Source organism: Microcaecilia unicolor, chromosome 2, assembly GCF_901765095.1.
Source record: "Microcaecilia unicolor chromosome 2, aMicUni1.1, whole genome shotgun sequence".
In the NCBI taxonomy this organism is placed as follows: Eukaryota; Metazoa; Chordata; class Amphibia; order Gymnophiona; family Siphonopidae; genus Microcaecilia; species Microcaecilia unicolor.
The window spans coordinates 597,624,313-597,645,770 of record NC_044032.1 but is presented as its reverse complement, the minus strand read 5'-3'; positions in this window follow the sequence as shown (position 1 = coordinate 597,645,770).

The window sequence follows — 21,458 nt, the reverse complement described above, 5'->3', positions numbered from 1 at the left end:
ATTTTTAAGTTGTTCAATTATTAAACATCGTAATTGACTAAATTCATGGTTATTGTCTAAACAATGTTTAACCAAAGGCATATGAATCTTTCTAGATTGAATAGCAATTGGTTCCCTGGGCCATTGAGGCTACTTTATAAATTATTCTATCTATATAATATATATCACAGTTGTGCATTCACCTACAGATAGTATAGCAGGAGTGTTATATAAATTTTTTGATTTTCATAGATAAACATCTGCAAATAAGTTTCAGTATAGGTTTTGATTATATCAATTTGGATGTTTTGAGAAGAAATTTATCCAAATGCTGCTTTTATGACACTTTTTGACGTTTTTTCACTTTCGAAAATGAGCCCTAAGTAATACAATTCAGAAAAAAATATATATATTTTTTTCAAAATGCATAGTTAAGCTCATGACCTCATTGCTGGTTTGGACAAATTCCTGGAGGAAAAGCCTGGGAAACCTGCTACTATCCCTGGGGGTAAATAGCATGGAATCCTGCTACCTTATAGGATCCTGCCGGGTACATGTGATCTGAAATAACACTGTTAGAAAAAAAATACTGGGCTAAATGGACCTTGATCTAACCCTGTAGGGCAACTCTTATGTTCTTATAGCTGGGTTTTAAAAGATTTGGACAAATTCCTGGAAAAAAAAGTCCATAACCATTATTACTATAGACCTGGGGGAAACCACTGCTTATCCTCTGTGGTAAGTAGCATAAGACCTTACTATTCTTTGGGTTCATGCCTGTGACTAAGTTGGCCAATGTTGGAAACAGGATATTAGGCTAGATGGATTTTTGGTCTGAGCCAGTATGGCAATTCTATGCTAGGCACCTAAGTTGGGCACCTAGCATTGGAAATAAGTACTGAGTTCCTTGCTTCATACTCACTGGCCTATGCCCTCCCCTTGTTTGGTCTATTTTATTTTTTAGGAACTTTCATTTGGGTTCTTCATAAAATTAGTTTCCTATAATTAGATGCTCAAATAAGGAAAATTTGTAATTCACTAGATTTAGATGCCTAACTTAAGTGTGCAGATGACAGGGGTTGGAAGTTAGAGGAGGGGAACTCATGGTCTGGAAATTCACATTCTCCATAGCCTTCCTCTTCATCCTGCACCAAAGAATGTATCCAGCAGTCATGGGATACATGGATTCTCCTCAGCTTCTCTTAGGATGGTCTTTACCAGCCATTTAGCATCAGCTCCATGAGCCACGTGTGTGGCTTTTCAATTGGCAGTCATAGGGCAGGCCTTTCCTTTGATTGCTGGCGCACATTGCACACCTCAGTTTTATCAGAGCTACTATTAAAAAGGAAATTTTTCATATCCTGAAGAACTAGGCTAATTATAACTTCGAATGTTAATGTGAATTTTGTTCAATTTCCATGCAGTTTTGTCTTAAAATCTACTAAATGTGTTGTGGTATATAAAATATGGCAGCTTACGCATGGGATTTCAGTATTTATTTTCTTCTTGTCATGTGTACCTCTTTCCCACTGTATTAAATGTAATGCATGAAAGAGAACCGTCCATTGAATGTAGTGAATTCTGTTTTTGCTTAATAGAGCCTTTAGCATGGTATGTCACATTGCACCAGCTGACCATTGATTAAGGTATGAAATACTGTGCGTGAAATCCTTATAAAGCTTCAGTTGATTCTGCATTGGGAATGCTCCGCGTCCACTAATCAGCTCATTCTTTACAGTTTTGGTTCATTTGATTTTCACAAAACATTCTTTTCTATGACTTTAATGCTCAACAATCCAGAACAAATTAGGACCAATGGATTTGTTATAGTACTTGTGCTTGTGAATGAGTAGATGAACAATGTAAGAATGTTTTCCCTCTGCAAGCTCAGACCTACACTTTTCTCTCCCCACTGTGTGTTTCTTTGACCCATTCCACTTGAACTGTGCTGGAGGTGAACTTATAATTATTTGATCTAGCTTCAGGGTGTAGACTACAACATGGTGATGATAGATAATTGGACAGCAAACTCACCAGGGGCATGAGAGCACTGCAGTGTAGATGTTCTCAAAGGAAATAGACAGAAAAAAAATATTCAAGAGACAATTGCAGAAAAATCTTCTATTGTTGGTTTTTTTGACAACAGTACAAATCAGACTTTAAAGAGACTTCCCATTCTGCTGCTCATCTTTATACCATTATAGCTAGTGAGATCAAAAGGAACTGAAACACACTCTTTTAATGTTAAAAAAAATATCACACGTACAGTAAGTGGGTCTGCTTTCATGAAATTGTGACACAGATTTAAATAAGAAGATCCCATCTGAAAAGCATTCAAAAGTATTTGGGGAGGTTGTCCCAATAGCTTATGCTACTGACTTCATGCTCGTTTTGTTCCTGAATTCTAATGTGCACTTGATTACTAGACTGTATTCTCAGCTAATTCCCATAAGAAGAAAGGAACAGACTGTAAGATGTGCTGTACTGGGCCAGACCAAAGGTCCATCAAAGCCAGAAGGTGGTACCAAAGAAGTAGATCCACATCTAATTATAGACCCCTTTTACTAAGCCGCGTAAGCGCCTATGCACACCAAAATGGACTTACCGCTCGACTACCATGTGGCTCTTGTGGTAATTTCATTTTTGGCACATATCTGATATGCGTGTCTGAAAAATATTTTTTATTTTCTGGTGCGTAGTGGATGCGCGCAGGTCATTACCACCCAAATTCTTTACCGCTAGGTCTATGGCTGGCGGTAAGGTCTGAGACCCAAAATGGACATGAGGCAATTTTGATTTTGCCGCATGTCCATTTTTTTGGGGAAAAAAGAGGCCTTTTTTATAGGTGCGCTGAAAAATGATTCTGTGCGTGCCCAAAACCTGTGCCTACTCTACCACAGGCCATTTTTCAGCGTACCTTAGTAAAAGGACCCCTGTATGTAGTGGCTCTCCCAAGGTTAGATGGTTGATAATGATTTATGTACTTTTCCCAGTGAGAAGATAGAGACTCCTTATCTTTATTCCAACCAGCAGACACAGTAAAGTGCTGATGACCAGACACGGCTGTGTTTTCGTAGAAACATTGCCTGTGTAAGTGGTCTTATCACATGAACATCTGGTGAGAAAAGAGAGCGTTCACACTCAGACAGTACGCAATAGCTGCCTTTCAATGTTGGAATAATAATGAAGAAATGTGAAATCACAGGAAGCTTCACAGGACCACAGTAATGCTTTAGCTGTGTTGGGTCATCAGCGCTTTACTATGTCTACGGGTTAGAATAAAGACTGTTGGTTCCATAAGGTGTTTCCATCTCCTCACTGTTTGGTGTTCTTGATCTTTCTCGTTAGGTTTTGGTTCTTTTTTGTTACTTGCTTATGAACTTTTCCTCCAGGAATATGTCTAAATGTTTCCTCCAGGAACATGTCTAAACCTTTTTTAAATCCAGTTATGCTAATTGTCTCGACCATATATTCTGGCAATATATTTCTCAGATTAATTATACGCTGAGTGAAAAAATGCTTCCTCCAATTTGTTTGTTAATTGTGCTATCATTTTTATGAAGTATGCCCTCATTTTAGTACTATTTGAAAGAGTAGAGGTAACTATTCACCCAAAAGGCTGCATCAGGATAAGCTGCAGTAGAAACATATAAATTAATTAAAATCATACACATACATGATAAAAAGCATGACTCAATGTAAAAATATAATCAAATCAATAAAAAACCAAAATTTAGCATCAAGTGAAATTACATAAACAAATAAGTAATCATGCAATCAGACTCATGATGTGAATAAATAAATACATTATATGGTAGTCATGAAAGGATTATATAGATAAAATGTATGAGTAAAACTTAATAACAAAATGAATAAATTCCTATAATAGACCAGTGCAGCAAGCAAGCATAAGTGTGTCATGGCAAGCAACAGGGATCAGTGTACAAATATATAAAAGTGTGTGAACAGATAAAAATCTGTATGGGCAAGTAAAAAACACTAAAAAGGACACATACCTAAAGGGGAATATAAAACAAATTAGCTAAATTTTGCCCTCAAAACAGCCTACAAGACAACAGTAGGTAAAAAGCAATTAAATATAAAAGCACAAAAATGATCTTCCTTAAACACAGCTACACCCAGCACAGCACTTTTCCTACAGAGCAGCAGCATCTCCACCATACAACCTGGAAAGCAAAATCTGCTTTGTTTAATACTACTAACTTTATCAGTACTGCTGGGGTCAAGGGTCATAAATTAGTTAAATACATAAATAAAAAAGACATATACCTCAACTAATGATGGTCATTAATATATATAAATACTGGTCAAATGTGAAAATAACACAATCGATCTTCAGTACCAGATATATAACCATATTACAGTAAAGCAAATTTTGACAGAACCTCAGCAGTGATACTCGAGATTCAATGTTTGCCATTGAGCTTAACACAATTTGGGCCCTCTTTACTAAGGTACGTTAGGGATTTTAGCGAGCCTACACTTAGCGTGCGTGCTAACCATATAAACACCTATAGGGATATCGTAGGCACGTACATGGTTAATGAACGTTAAAAACGTTAATGCGCTTATAGCGCTGCTTAGTAAACAGGATCCTTTGTCATTGGCTCTTAAGAAAAATGTTACTTATTTGAAATTTTATTATTATTATTTTTTTTACAAACTATTCACTTCAACTAAATAATTGTTGGCCTGGGGGATATGATGACAAAGCAAGGGGCCCTTTAAAGGGCGGTAAGGCTACCACCATGTTGGCATGTGGCAAATCGGGCCTTCTGCTAGGCTACTGCAGGAATCCGGTGGTAGTCCTGGCCTGTGCCGCGTGCCAACTCCAGTGCTAGAAAAAGCATTTTTATTTTCTACCGCCATTGGCAGTGCGGGAGCCCTTACTGTCTCCTAAAGGGGTGGCGGTAAGATCTGACCCGGAAAATGGCCGCACCACAAGTAGTTCACTTAACACAGGCAAGCACAGAGAAGGTTCCAAAGTACAAAATAAAGTACAGAAAACAAAAAGAAGCACCAAGCACCTTTAAAATTGGGACATAACTCCTATAATGATATGACTTGATAAATAATCTTCCATTGATGACCTGACATGGGCCGTGTTTCGGCACACAGCACCTGCATCAGGGGTCAAATGTGATGTGACATCTAATGGATTCAATGTGCAGCAACAGAATGTTCTCCTTGCAGGAATGGCACATACGTCCTCGCTCTGACAACAAGCCCAAGCTCTGCAGGTGCACAACTGAGGGGCTTTTCTCCTCACACTTGAACTGAGGTAAACGGGGGCCTAGGCGCATGGCAAATCCACTCACTGATTCTACCACAGGGCCCCTTTACCTGCAGCTTTGTAAAAGGGGCCCTATGTGTGTAAAGCTCTATGCCAAACATTAAGGGGGTATTTTACTAAGGTGCGCTAGCATTTATAGCTGATTCTAGAAATCAGCTGGTGCTAAATGCTAAAACGCCCATAGGAATATATTTAGGTCCAGCTGATTTCTAGTGCAAGCTTAAAAACCCTAGCACACCTTAGTAAAAGACCCCCTAAGAGTCTCAAGTATCTCTGCTGAGGTTCTGTCAAAAATAACCATATATTATAGCCATAACACTATAAAAAATAAAACTGAAAACACACAGCAGTGCCTCTCCTGACAATGCATAGGTACTATTTAAGTGCTTGGTTGTATTCAAAAACACTGATCTTTTAAAACCATATAAAAAGGCAAACCAAGAATGAAACTAGATGCAGTCAACTCTGTTCACCTGGAATCGTTATCGTTAGTTTTTTTTGCACAAAAATCTTTAAAATTTCTAAAAAAAAAAAAAGATGCTAAAATTTATGCTGCACTACCTACAGACCTGAAAATAATTGACGAAATAACCAACTTTCGGAAATCCTTAAAGACATATTTCTTCAACAAGGCCTACAAAGAGAATCCATAGCTGCATTTATCCACCTCACCAACCCACTCAGCTACGAAAGTCCACCTCAATACTTACCCGCCTAATCACTTCCTTCTTTCCTCCCTTACTCAATCTCTGCACGTTACTAATTTTTTCTGATATTCTAGAATGATATTGTCATAAGAAAACTATGTAAGCCATTAAAAAATCTATGTAAGCCACATTGAGCCTGCAAATAGGTGGGAAAATGTGGGATACAAATGCAATAAATAAAATAAATATGCATTCCAGTGGCCATCTTGGATGTATTCCAATGATGCAAATGACATCATTGGAATGGGAGAGTGATGTGTAGAGCATGAAAACAGCTGAAAATGCTATATAGGGTGTTAGACCAATACAAAACAGTTAAAAATTGCCAGAAAACACACAAAAAAAAATAAAAGAATGGCCATGTTAATACATGCAGTGCTCATGGTATATAAATATACTAGTCACTTAATAAATAAATAGATGTTACAAACACTTCTCATATAAATATACATATAACTGCCATATTAAAATGTCTATTAAAATCATAAATATTTGCACAAAAATGTGTGCTCATTTCCTTTAAAAGCGGTGTCCTCTTTGGGTGATTATGAAAACACAGAAAGGTCTGATTCTTGAGACCCTTCGTCACCAGTATCATATCTGAAAATAAATCTTTGTTCCACCTGTAATAATAACCTTTCAATATCTCCATCTCTCCAATGCTGAAATATTTTGTACAATATAATAAGCCTTAGATCATCAAACTTAAGTTCCTTTGCTTGCATGTGTTCTACAAGTGGTTTATCACATTTATTCCTCTTTATAGTTTTCAATGCTCAATATGTTTAATTAGAGCCGCTTTGGTCTTGCCAATGTATAACAATTTACATGGACAGGTTTACCACGTATACCACATGTTCAGTTTTGCAACTGGAATATTGCCACAGTTCATATCGGCCCCCAGATACTGGATGTGTAAAATCTTTGGCTTTTAAATTGACATGATACACAGAACAGTTTAGACAAGAGGTGACCCCAAACAATATCCCTCTTCTGAACAGTTGGGAGAGCTGAGGGTGCTAGAATGTCTTTCAGATTTCTATGTCTCTTAAAGGCTGCCATTATGTCTTTGTTGGCAAAATGTGGAATACATTCTACAATGGGCCAATATTTTCTAAGTATATGGATAATATTATGAGACAGATGATCATAGTACAAAGTACAGACTACCTTGTATAGGCGTTTCTTGGGGTGAGCAGTCAGAAGAGATTTTCTGTACTGTTTCTCTGCTCTAATTAAGGCTTCACTAACATGTTTGACTGGATAATCCCTAACACAAAATCTGGAAGCCATCAGTTCTGCCTCACTGACCATATCCTGATGTTCAGAGTAAATTCTTTTCACTCTCAGAAATTGACTGTAAGGCAGATTGCACTTCAGGGCCATGTTATGGCAATTCCTACTATGCAGTAGCTTATTCACATCTGTAGTTTTGCGATATATAGTGGGTTAAACACCCATTGCACACGTGATTTTGATATCCAGAAATGAAATCTCTTCTTTACTATAGTTAAGTTGAAACTTCAAATTACTGCCTGTGGTGTTCAACCACTCATAAAAATCTAATAATTCATCATGCTATCCCTTCCAAAACATAGCAGCAACGCCCCTGCTTTCCATATGTTGTCTGCCCCACTACTGAGGAACTAGCAGCTTACCCCCCCCAGCCTTACTCCTTTCTGAGAAGCCTCTCATAACTGCCTTTCCAGTACCTTGGGGTTCTCCCTTAGCAAGCTTCCCACTCCATCTCTCCTGCTTCCTCATTGTCCATGGCCTCAGGCTCTTAGAAGAGCTCCCTTTGATCTTCTGCCTGGGTCTCCTCCTTGTTGCTCAGCTCAGCTGGCTTTTAGCTGGGCTGGGAATAGCCACACCCCACCAGATCCTCATTGACCAGGGCACTTGGGCTTCTTCCCTTGGAATCCACCTGGCTGCCAAATGGGATAGCTTTGCTACTATCCCAGAGAGAATAGCCCCAACCTCCCTTCCTGATGGTGTTCTGGTACTCCTTTCTCTCCCCTTAGTTGCCAGGTTGGGAGTCTTCTTCCTAGGGGTTGTTCTACAGGGTCCCTGCCCTCTAGAGGGACTTTTGAGAACTGCCTCATCCCATATTTCATTCCCTTTTCAAAGGGCAGCTGCAAACCCCTTCCAATAAGGAGACACTGCAAGCAGGTTTTCATCAAACCCCTACTCTGAGCTTGTGGTCCCTTCTAGGACCTGGAGTTGGCCTTTTCCTACTACCATGACAAGCCTTGGCTACTGACTTGTCACACTATGGAAGGGGTCTGTCATGGCTCTGCCGTGGCTCTGGCCCCGACCCTGATGGCATCCCATGCCCGTGGCAGCCCGCTGGATATAGGGCTAGCAGCGGGATGTCGGAGGAGGCACATCTGGGCATCATCATGGGGCTGAGAGCTTTTAAGGGAGCTTAGTCCCGCCTCTTGTGCCTTCTCAACTGGTTCCGCTTGTCTCCTGGTTCCTGCTTGTCAAGTCCAGCTTGTCTCCTGGTTCTTCTCCTGATTCCTGCTTTGCAAAGTCCTGCTTGTCTCCTGGTTCCTGCTTGCCAAGTCCAGCTTGTCTCTTGGTTCCTACTTTGTCAAGTTCCACTTGTCTCTTTGTTGCTGCTTGCCAAGTCCAGTTTGCCTCTGGGTTCCTGCTTTGCCAAGCTTAAGCCTTGTCTCCTAGCTTCCTGCTATGCCAAGCTCTTGTCCTGTATATTCTAGGCATTATACTTTGGTGTTGGCACGAAGGACATTCCCTTTTCGAGAACTGCAGGATCTTTTTAATTGTCTATGTGATAAATTAAAAACCTATTCAAGCATAATGTCATCAGTATGGATTGATCTTACCTCCATAGTTTATCTAATTCTCTGGTTTGGTAAATCATGGGGCCCCCTCCCTATATAATATGGCACATTTACTTGTATTCTTTCTAGCTTTGGTAATGGTGTCTCTATAGTTGATCCTTTTTTCCATATTTTGCCTAAATGAAAAATCGACAGGTTTCATCTAGGGGGACTTCTGTTCTCAACAATAGGCCTATTTTCTATCCTACCTATATTCCTAATTCTCTCTCTAGTGTCATAAAATCTCTTTAAAGGAAAAGCATTTTGTGCTTCTATATTTAATGCTGTTGTCTTGTAGGCTGTTTTGAGAGAAGAAATTTGGCTATTAGCAGGAAGTTTGTTTTATATTCCCCTAGGTATGTGTTCTCTTGCCCACAGAGATTTTTCTGTTCACATATTTTTATATGTTTGTACATGGATCACTGTTGCTTGCAATGACACACTTATCTTGCTGCACTGGTTAGCAATAATATGAATTTATTCATTTGTTATTAAGTGTTACTCATACATTTATTTATGTAACCCTTTAATAACAACCGACTCGCAGATTTATATATGAATCCACATACACTAGTACAGCAAAATCTGCTATCAAATTGCACAAAATAGAATATTCATTCAGGTGGAGTAAAGACTTTAGTAAAACAGCACTAAAATTTTAACACAGCTGCTATGTAACACATCATTAGTCAGAAAACCTCCTTTTCCTACTTTTATTTTTTAATCAATTTTTATGTCTTTAAACTCCAAATGTACACCAGCAACTTAACTTTGGCAATGATAATTTTAATCAGCACAGCATAAGCTCTATGGAGCCCCTCCGTTTCACCGCAAAGTTTCCAGCTTTCAAACTTGCATCGCACATACTTATATCTTAAGGATGCTCCAACATAATGTTCTAAAAATACATAAATACATTTCAATTAGTGCATTAATATAAAAACATCTTGGACTTGCCTTTATGATGATCCTGGGCTCATTCTTTCATATAATCTGACTTCTGTGTCCAAAGCTCTGCTTTACTGAAAATGGTGCTCCCTTTTCTTTGAGACATCTTTTAGCTGATAACCAATCGGAGTGCACTGAACTTCTCATTCAGATGTAAGGCATTTGAATTACTGCTGTTAAGCTTTAACTGCTCCAGATCATCAGCATTAGTAGCGGGTCCATGATTCCAATACCTTACATCTGAATGAGAAGTTCAGTGCTCTCCGATTGGTTATCAGGTAATAGGCATCTCTAAGAAAAGGGAGCGCCATTTTCAGTAACGTAGAGCTTTGGACACTGAATTCAGAGTATATGAGTGTGTGCTGCAAAGGGAGGGGAATCAGAAACCTGACAGTTGGGGGGCACTAGTGAGCCCAAGACAACATGGATGCTTAATGCAACTTTTCTCCCCATTATTTTTGTTGTTGCTAAAAGCAGATTTTATCATAAAACATCCTGTGGAACATGCCCTCTAATAAATCTGCTAAACAAGACTCTTTTAATCTGCTCTTGTCTGGAGCAAAACCTAGCAAACAGGACTTACCATCTCCTGAGAAACTCTCGCCAAGTAAAAATGTCTTCTTCATCGGAAGTAATGCTTGAAGAAATCCGATCACTACGGGAACTTTCCTCTAAACACTTCGAAGCAAGATGTGAACTAAAAGCATCGCTCACAGTATTTCAAATAAGAGTAGAAAAACTGGAGCTACGTGCAGACCATGTGGCACTCACAATTGCCAAGAATGAAGAAGCTACTCAAACACTTAAAAAAATTAGAAATGGAATTAGAGGACCTCTCCAACTGATCCTGCCATAATAATATACGGATCATTGGTCTAAAAGAAGGAGTCGAAGATACAAACCTTATGGAATTCCTGCTAAAATGGCTTCCAGCGCTACTGAATATCACTTTTAATCCACCACTGGAATTAGAGCGATCACTCCATGCACCATCTCACTTGAAGCAAGACCAGCTACATCCTAGACATGTAGTGGCAAAACTGCTTCGATTCCAACAAGCACTCCAAATTCTCACATCAACCTGCTCCAACTCTGCTCTCCAAATTGAAGGCAAGAGAATCCTCATTGTACCCGATCATGCAAAAATCAATGGCCAGAAAACGGATGTCATTCCTCGAGCTTTGAGCACATCTTAAATCAATTGGAGCCTGTTTTGGATTACAATACTCGGCTCTCATGATGGTAACTGTAAATACCATGTCACTTTGAGTTCCTAGAGCAACTAACTTAATTTCTGGATCAGCTTCAATCAAGTGGTGTGTCTTAATGAGCCTTTTGAGGCTACTAACCACCCTACACAAATACAATAATTCATCTCATGGTACAATAACCACAATTTATATCTCCTTTCTTACTTGTAAACTCTAGATAAATTGTTTCTGTTCACTCTTTCTCCAGTTTAAAATGCATGCTTTATATCTTTACATTCTACCAATATGATTGGGAGTTATTAGTACTATTAATAACCCATCTGTTCTATATAACTAAGATTGTTAATGTAACTTCTTTCATTTACCATATTACTTTATATTTCTCCTTATAAGAAAACTTCTATATGGTATTGGTTTTCCTGTGTGTATTTACTCCAGAGATTATATCAAATCTGATCATGTTATGATCACTGTTATCAAGTGGCCCCAAAACTATTACCAGAGAATGTGGTAAAGGCGGTTAGCTTAGCAGAGTTTAAAAAAGGTTTGGATGGCTTCCTAAAGGAAAAGTCCATAGACCATTATTAAATTGGACTTGGGGGAAAATCCACTATTTCTGGGATAAGAAGCATTTGTGACCTGGATTGGCCACTGTTGGAAACAGGATGCTGGGCTTGATGAACCTTTGGTCTGTCCCAGTATGGCAATACTTATATACTTATGTACCTCTTGTACCAGATCATATGGTCCACTAAGGACTAGATCTAGAATTGTTCTCCTTATTGTTGGTTCCTGAATCAGATGCTCCATAAAACAGTCTTGATTTTATCAAGGAATTTTACTTCCCTAGCAAGCACTGATGTTACATTTACTCAGTCAATATTGGTGTAACTGAAATCACCCATTATTGTTATGTTATCAGTTTGTTAGCCTCCCTAATTTCTGATAACATTTCTGCATCTGTCTGTTTATCCTGGCCAGGTGAACGGTAGTACACTCCTATCACTATCCTTTTCCCCTTTGCATATGGAATTTCTAGCCATAGGGATTCCAAGATGTCTAACGTATAATATTACCTTTCCACCAATTTGATGCACCCTATCACTGCAGTATAATTTGTTCCCTGACATGACATAGTCCCATTGGTTATCTTCTTTCCAACAGGTCTCACAGATGCTCAGCAGTTGACAGTGATAATTTGCAATCTTCAAAATCTGTCTACTCTGTATTTAAAGACACATGGAGGGGCATAATCGAACGGAAACGCCTATCTCCATGGGCGTTTATCTCCGAGAATGGGTCCGTGAAGGGGCGGGCCGAACCGCATTTTTGAAAAAATGGATGTTTTTGAGCTGGGTGTTTTTTTTTTTTTAAGATAATGGAAACTAAAAACGCCCAGCTCAAAAACGTCCTAATCCGAGCCATTTGGTCGTGGGAGGGGCCACGATTCGTAGTACACTCACCCCCATGATATGCCAGGACACCAACTGGGCACCCTACGTCAGTGCGGTGGACTTCAGAAAAAGCTCCCACATGCATAGCTCCCTTACCAAGGGTGTTGAACACCCAACCTCCCTCCCCCAAAACCCACAAATGTACAACACTACCATACCTCTTAGGGGTGAAGGGGGCACCTACATGTGGGTACAGTGGGTTTTGGAGGCCTCCCATTTACCAGCACAAGTGTTACAGGTGGGGGGGGGATGGGCCTGGGGCCACCTGGCTGAAGTGCACTGCGGTACCCACTAAAAGTGCTCCAGGGACCTGCATACACGCAGGCCTCTAGGACTGGTTGCTGCTATATAACCTTGGCACACCAGTTGACACCTGAAGACTAATCTCTATGAAAACGTCCTTTATTGGAATAACCGCCTTTACTCACAGTTAACTGCAGATCAGAGGTTGTGCCCCACTGGCAACGAGTCTCCCTGGTACTGAGATGAGCAGTAGGTCAGAACTGGCAGAATGCTGTACAATGCCCTCATTCAGCCACATTCAAGGGAAGAACTAAGTTGTCTAACGTGGCTAACACAGGAAAGGGGACTAAAACTGGCTTACAAAAATGGCCACTACCGCATGGACTACAACAGGAAACACAACAGGGCACACTCTGACCTAGTAGGCAGGGGGAAAAGCACCATGGGAGAAGAGCCTACCAACTACCAACATTGTGAGACTGTAACACAAGCTAATGAAATCACAGAGCCCAATACCCTACACCCACCACAATGCAATGCTGATGTGACCCTGTACTGCACCCGAGAGCCACATCTGACCCAGGGAAAGGCTGTGACAGGATCGAACACATTCTGCTGTCATGGAGGTGGGTACAGCATTTGAGGCTGGCATACAGGCTGGGAAAAAGGTTTTTAAAGTGGGGTTTTTTTTGGTGGGAGGGGGGTTAGTGACCACTGGGGGAGTCCGGGGAGGTCATCCCCGAATCCCTCCAGTGGTCATCTGGGCAGTTGGGGCACTTTTTTGGGACTTCGTGAAAAAAAAGGGTCCAAAAAAAGTGACCCAAAATCACGGTAAAAACGCCTTTTTTTTTCGATTATCAGCTAAAGACACCCATCTCTCCTCGGCTGATAACCACGCCCCAGTTCCGCCTCCGACACGCCCCCATCAACTTTATTCGTTTCCGCGATGGAGTGCAGTTGGAAACGCCCAAAATCGGCTTTCGATTATACCGATTTGGGCGCCTTTGCGAGACAAACGTCTATCTCCCGATTTAGGTCGCACTATATGCGTTTTTCTCTTTTGAAAATAAGCTGGATGGCCTGCTATGGTTTCTATTGCAACCTTGCTATCGGGATGCCCTACCTTCCCTGTTTTTGTGATATCTTTTATAGATATCTTGTTCCGAACCATTCATTTTTGAGCAACTGTCAGCCTTCCCCCAGTTTCTAGTCTAAAAGCTTTTAAATGCTGATTCCATTGCTCTGGTTCCACTCTGGTTAAAGTGGACACCATGTTTCTGGAACAGACTCCCCCCTTCCTCAGAATGTTGCCCAGTTTCTAAGAAATTTAAAACCCTCCTTCTTGTACCTTCTACCAGGGGCGTAGCTACGGGTGGGCCCGGGTGGGCCCAGGCCCACCCAATCTGAGCTCAGGCCCGCCCAATTTATCCTGATAGGCGCACGTTAACAGTGGGAGTACACAGCCTTTCTGCTGTGGCTCGCTCGCTCATCCACATGCAGCCTGCACTGCAGCCAGAAGCTCTCCTCTGGTCCTCCTCCACAGTACCAACCTTTTTTTTTTTTTTTTAAAGTGCACCGATCCAGGGGTCTGTCGTAGCGCGGTGCCACACACCTACTGCCCTTCCTGGCGTAGTTTTAATTAATCTGCTTCTGAATCTCTGCGTGAAATCTGCTGAAGATTTATGGGGCTGCCGTGTTTCTAAATTATTTTTTTCCCCGTAGGTTCACTAGTTCGTGCCTAATTTTATATCCTTACAACTGAATCATACAGTAATGCCAAGGAGAAGAATATTTCACAGCTAAAAATGGACTTACAAATGTGCTTTTCCGACAAAGGGTAAAAAACGGATAAAGCGGGATCCTCGGGTTCCTGATCCCTATTTTGCATATTTTTTTCTGCACTATCAGTATTTACTGAAGCAAGTCTTAGCGTAGAGTGCACACATGCTGACAAGTTATCGGCATTTTCTTTGAGCAGTAATTAGGCTGCAGGCATATTTGTTATGCAGATGAAGAAAGGGGAGAAGGCTTTAACAAGCAACAGTGGAAGTGATTGTGTAATTCCAAACAAACTCCAAGTGTATGCTTGCTTAACTAGAACTTTCTGATCAAATGCTCGACTTTTTTTTACCCAGACCCCCTCCCTGTACAACGAGGTACCGGAGAACGCCTAAAAAGCCCTCCGAGGATGAGGGGGTGAAGGTGAAAGCGGGGTGTCCCTATGCACACTAAAAGCCTGCAGCCCATGCTGCAGGAAGTGACTGCAGCAAGCAGAAAACTCCAAGCCAAGCATGTTTTGTTTTGAGGCGGGTTCCATGCCCCACCCGCAGGGCTCCGGGGCGAATCCTGATATTCCTTCTGTGACACGACTGCCTCTGAGCTCGGTCTTCTGCTTGCACTTCCAGGTGCTGCTCCATGTCGTGCATCTCCCTGGCTCTTGATACGTCCAGTGTGCCAGCTGACTGCTCTCTACCTGGATTTTGCAGGTAAGTGTGCCAGCTGGCTGCCCTCTCTGCTCGTGATGACTGAGAAAATGGCACAGCTGGTCTTTGCTTTGGTGCCTTGGAAAAGTTTGCTTTGAAGCACTGCAGTCTGTGCAGGCTTGGGGATCCGCCATCCCACCTCCAAAAAGGAAAGCACAAGGCACTTCTATGTACACCTCTTTTAGGAACAATTTAGTACTTCTGGGTTTGTGAACAGCCAGGAAGTTTGCTGGTTGTAACTGGCTGGTGTGGAGGATAAGCAATGCAATGTACACAGATGCCAGATTGCTCAGTTCCACAAGGAAGACTTTTTGGCCAGAGCTGACTTTGTGTGGAATTTATAGTCTTTGATTCTACCCATTTAAATCTATGCTGCAGGTCCCATAAAAATATCCCGATAAGGATGTTAGAAAGCCAGGACTGATCTGTAATCGCTGTCTTGGAACTGGGTAACTTGGCAGGTCTGGGTACAGGAGACAGTCTTATCAAACTTGGAAAGTGCCAGCGTTCTTGAAAAGGTTAGGGTCAGTAATTCAATCATCAAGTGCATTCAAAGGCATTATCCCAAGAAACACTATTCATACCTGTATACATAGTGCCCACCCATATTAGTTCTGGGCCCACCCAAAATGTCAGGTCTGGCTACGCCACTGCCTTCTACTTGCACCATCCACTCACTGAGACTCAGTGGCTCTGCCTGCATCTTGGGTCCAGTGTGTGGAACTGGGAGTGCTTCTGAAAATGATACCCAGAAAGTTCTGGATTTGAGCTTGCTACAGTCCTCTGAAGAGGTTCTAATAACCTCCATTCCTATTTGTGTTTGTCTTCTATAGTTCTGTTCCCTGCCCTTCAGCAGCGAACACAGAACAGAAATATTTGTTGAAAAATTCCGCTTTATCTTTATCAACTTCTGCATATCCCTTCCCTTCACAATGCTACTTTTGCATTTCCTCCTATCACTAACATACCTAAATAATGTCTTGTCCCCCCATTTTACCATATCGGCTATTGTTTCTTCCATTTGCATCTTTTCTTTCCTAACTACTTTACCAGCTTCTCTTAGCTTTACCAGATATTGTTGCCTGTCTTCCTCTTTCTGCAACCTCTTGTAGTTTATGAAGGTTAACCTCTTTTTCCTTACCTTTTAAGCTACTACTTTTGAGAACCAAAGTGGCCTTTTTTTCTCTTAGTTTTATTTACTTTTCTTACTAAAAGGTTTGTTGCTCTTAAAATAGTTCCTTTAAGCTTTGCCCACTGCTTTCTTACTTCTTCCACATGTTTCCTTCCAGCTAACAACTCCTTACAGTAATCCCCCATCTGAACAAAGTTAGTTTTTTTAAAAGTCTAGAACCTTCACGTTTGAATGAACCCTCTCCACACCTGTCTTAATATTAAACCACACCATGCCAGATGAACACCTACTGTAACATCAGAAACACTCTCCCCATTTGAAAGCACTAAGTCCAGTTGGGTACCGTCCTGCGTGGGTTCCATTACCAACTGCTGGAACAGTTTACCCTGTAGAGATTCCAGGATCTCCCTACTTCTAGACTGCTACCCCAATCAACAAATGGCATATTAAAACCACTATTAGTAGTACTTCCTCTTTCACAGCTATATTTTGAAAGTCTTCAATTAAATCTCTGTCCACTTTTTCTGTCTGTAAAGGAGGCCTGTGTATCACACCAATATAATATATATTTGCCATTCCCTCTTTCCAGATTGACCCACAGTGCCTTTTCCTTACCTTGTAGGTTCTGCAATTGTGTAGTTTAATATTATCTTTAGCATATAATGCCACTCCACCTCCTTTTTTTCCTGCCCTGTCTTTCCTGAACAGATTATAGCCCGGTATAAATAAATCCCAGTCATCTACTAAATCCAAATTAGCCTCTTCTATCACAGCCTCTAAATACAGAACCTTATTTCCCATACTACAGGCATTAGTATACATTGCTTTCCAGATGTTGCCTCTTTTTTCTCATTTGTGTAGAGGTATTTAATGCTTCACTTACCTAAGGGCTTATACCTAACTGGGAGCTTTGATCACCTAGCCCCAATTATTCTAGTTTAAAGCCCCCTTCAGTAGATTAGCCAGTCTGCTGTTGAAGACACGTATTCCTTTCTTTGATAGATGGACACCATCCCTGCTCAGTAGCCCATGGAAAATCATCCTATGGTCCAGAAAGTTGAAATGCTTTCAATGACACCATCTGCACATCCATGCATTCATCTCCAGGATGCAACCTTCTCTGCCTTGGCCTTTACACTCAACAGGGAGAACTGACAAGAACACCACCTGTGCTTTACCTTCTCTCCTAGAGCCTTGAAGTTACTTTTCATAAGTTTGGAGGGGTACCTAGCAGTATTATTTGTGCCAACATGTAGAGAAGCATTGGATAATTGTCATTAGGCTTGATGAGTCTCGGCAAGCTCTCTGTAACATCTCAAATATTGGCACCTGGCAGATAGCACACTTCCCAGGACATCATGTCTGGTCTGGTGGTGAACACCTCTGTACTCTTCAGAAGGGAATCGCCAACCACCACTGCCTTTCGCCTCTTAGTAGTCACTGATCTAGCAACTTTGGAGAGTTCAAGCTTTGGTTCCTTCTGTCCTTGAGATGCTTTTACCTCCTCCACTTCCAGGGCTGAAAGCCTATTTTTAATTTGCATTCATCACCTGTTTAGCAGGTAGTATGGGTAAATTAGAATCATTAAATCTGTCATTAGTAAAATGTACCTCTTTCAGCCTTTAAACAACCTCTCCTGCAGAATCTTCTAACGCCCCATTCTGACATCCTCCACTTAGGACTTTGTTCCTATTCTGTATCTGTGGGGAAAAAATCTTGACGAATCGGGCTTTAAGTACACCTTACTAAGGAACATCTATACTAAGGCTGCCAACTGGATCCAGGTTTCTAGGACAGAGTTGGACCAGCAGGTTCAAAACTCTGCTGCCCGTCTCGTCTTCCGCCAGGGTCGCTTTACTCATACTACCCCTCTCCTCAAGACCCTTCACTGGCTCCCTATCCGTTTTCGCATCCTGTTCAAACTTCTTCTACTAACCTATAAATGTACTCACTCTGCTGCTCCCCAGTATCTCTCCAAACTCGTCCTTCCCTACACCCCTTCCTGTGCACTCCGCTCCATGGATAAATCCTTCTTATCTGTTCCCTTCTCCGCTACTGCCAACTCCAGACTTCGCGCCTTCTGTCTCGCTGCACCCTACGCCTGGAATAACCTTCCTGAGCCCCTACGTCTTGCCCCATCCTTGGCCACCTTTAAATCTAGACTGAAAGCCCACCTCTTTAACATTGCTTTTGACTCGTAACCACTTGTAACCACTCGCCTCCACCTACCCCTCCGTCTCCTCCTTCCTTTACACATTAATTGATTTGATTTGCTTACTTTATTTTTTGTCTATTAGATTGTAAGCTCTTTGAGCAGGGACTGTCTTTCTTCTATGTTTTGTGCAGCGCTGCGTACGCCTTGTAGTGCTATAGAAATGCTAAATAGTGTAGTAGTAGTAGTAGCATGCTAGGACCTGTTTTCTTGCTTTTCTTAGGGAGTGGGGAAATCGGATCTACAAGTCCCTGCATGCAACAGGGTAAGCCCAGGACTGGATCAACCCTGTCCTGTGAATCTGGATCCAGTTGGCAGCCTTAATCATGTATTAATAGATATGTCAAATTTTAGCAAAACCAGTGCAATTAATATAATAGTGTTATTTAGTAATAATAACTCCATTATGCTATATCTATTTTGTTAGCTGCCTTTCATCAAAGTGTCAAGAATTAAATTTTACAGCATGTTTGGTTATCCTGCTATGCCACCCGGTCAGTACTTATTCAATTAGTAGATTGTTCTATATCCATAAGGAAACAATTTTGATTGTCTATAATTTCACACTACTGATGTCTAACCAGAATCATCCAGTCAGAGGACCCGCAGGTGTTGTTACTCATGCACTTGATTTAAACTGGAGATTTTGTGGCCAATTTTGTGCATCAGACAAAAACTAGGATTAAATAAAGAGCCTGTACGTCCACTTGCTTCCACAGTTTGCTCAAGCATTCTTCATTTTGGCAACATTTGGAAATGAAAAGAAAAAAAATCAGAGGAATAAGAAAAGCATATAAGTTACAACATCTGCAGCATGTTCTGTGGCAGTTTGGCTTGGAGGTGTGAAGTTTATATATCAGGCCAAAGTGTGACAGCACCCTTTACACAAGTTTTTGCTTACAGAAGTTTATTGATTTTTTTTTCTTTTTCAGAAACTGCAGGAAATTAAATCCCTTGGAAAAAAGATTTGTTAAGAATGTGCAAGTAAACTGACTAGCAGGAATTTTTTTTAATTGTTGCTCTGGTTCTACTTGAAGGGTCCTGGAAAGTAGATTTATAATACTTCGTGTTTAAAGAACTTTGAATATATCCCTTGCTTTCGTATACACATGGCATAATTGTTTGATTGTTATCACAAGGAAATTTTGAAATAAAAATAAAGCGAGAAAGAAAAACCTTGATTCTGATAGGCTTTGTGAGGGTGAAAGAAGGGGGGCTGTAAGGGCCCTGCCACCTCAAGCCCAATGCTCTCCTACCCCTTAATGGAATAAAGACAGTCTAAGAAAACCAGCTGCAAGTAAACTTGCAGCCAACAGAGGGCACCCAGGGTCTTCTAGTAAAAGGTTGCTAGGCACCCAAGGAAAGGTGAAGGAGGTTCAGGAAAAATCCAGGTTACCCAGAGAGGTTGGGAAAACTTTAAAACTCCTAGAACTTGGGACTGGGAAGAGGAGGAGGAGGAGCATTTTCCATGACCCATAGAAGTGGAAGCCCCTAATACTCCAGATGAAGTAAAGGAGGAGCCCATGAGCTCAGTCAGTATAACACCTCTACCTATCAGTGAGAACTTGTCCTCACTACCTAATATTAAAGAAAAAGCTGAAAACTTTTTTATTTCAGGATGTCGGCCTTGTATCTTCAATTTCTAATTGATAGGAGTGTATTGTTTATGACCTGTATTAGTTGCCATTTGTTTGTAGTATAAATTCCTGGATATTTTATCTAGCCTCTTCGGATGTAATCTGCCCTGAACTTAGAGGTAAAGGCGTAACATAACACAACACAACATTTAACACTTAACACTTAACACACTAGTGCTTTGTATCCAACAATCAGATCCCTGTATTGCTCCTGGACAAGTGAAAAGTTGGTAGTTAATCCAGCAGCTTGCTTTCTAAGCAAGTATTTTCTTTGATGCTAGCAGATGAGAGGAGGGCCAAGTAGAGGACAGGCCTTCTGTATTATGAGCGACTGTGCAAGGGATCTGCTAGCTATCTGAGCCCTAGGCTTGTAAGAGGGGCCAAACAGAAAGGAAAGGGGATGGGACTTGATTTACCACCTTTCTGTGGTTACAATCAAAGTGGTTTACATATTATTGCACCAGCATTTTCATGAATGAGACTGTTTGGGAAGCAGGAAATTTGAGAACTTTATTGCCTAAAAACTGAGCCATAGACTATTTCCCTGGTAAACATAGTTTCAGGAAAAGGAACAGACATTCAGTGGTTTAAAAGAAAGGGACCCTCTTTTGAAAAAGTAGTAAAGGGAACTGCTATGGAGGAGCTCATTTGCATAAAGCTCCCATAATCCATGATTGTTTTTTTAAGGTTCTGTGCAAAGAAAGGGAAACTGAAATCTCGATATTGTCAAAGTGGGACATGTCACCACCATGTTTGTGTGTTTATTGTTTTTCAAGTTGTGATGCCTTGACTATTTTCTCCTAATTTGCCGAGTTAAAGGGGGATCCAAAACACTGACCCTGGAAAGGGAACATGCCTTATAGTGTGAATTTCTTTTAGTGGAGAGTTCTTTTCTACCCCTGTGGTCTCTTGCTGGGAAAAGCCCCATTACAGCTTTCAACAGCTTATTCTGTTAACAGATTGGTTAATTTAATCTAATTTTTAATTTAAAATGACATTTACTTTCTGCCTTTTTTTCATATTGAGGTTCCAGGTGAATTACACAAAATTAACAATAACAAATTTAGGGCCCTGTTTACAGTGTATGCGCCTACAATATCCCTATAGGCGCCTACACAGTTAGCGAGCGCTGTAGGCCCTGTTTACTTATCAGCGTTGTAGGTGCGCTAGCATTTTTAGCACGTACTAATACTAGAGACACACATATATTCCTATGGGTATCTCTAGCATTAGCACACACTAAAAATGCTAGTGCACCTTAGTAAACAGGGCCCTCAGGCATTTAGAATCTTATT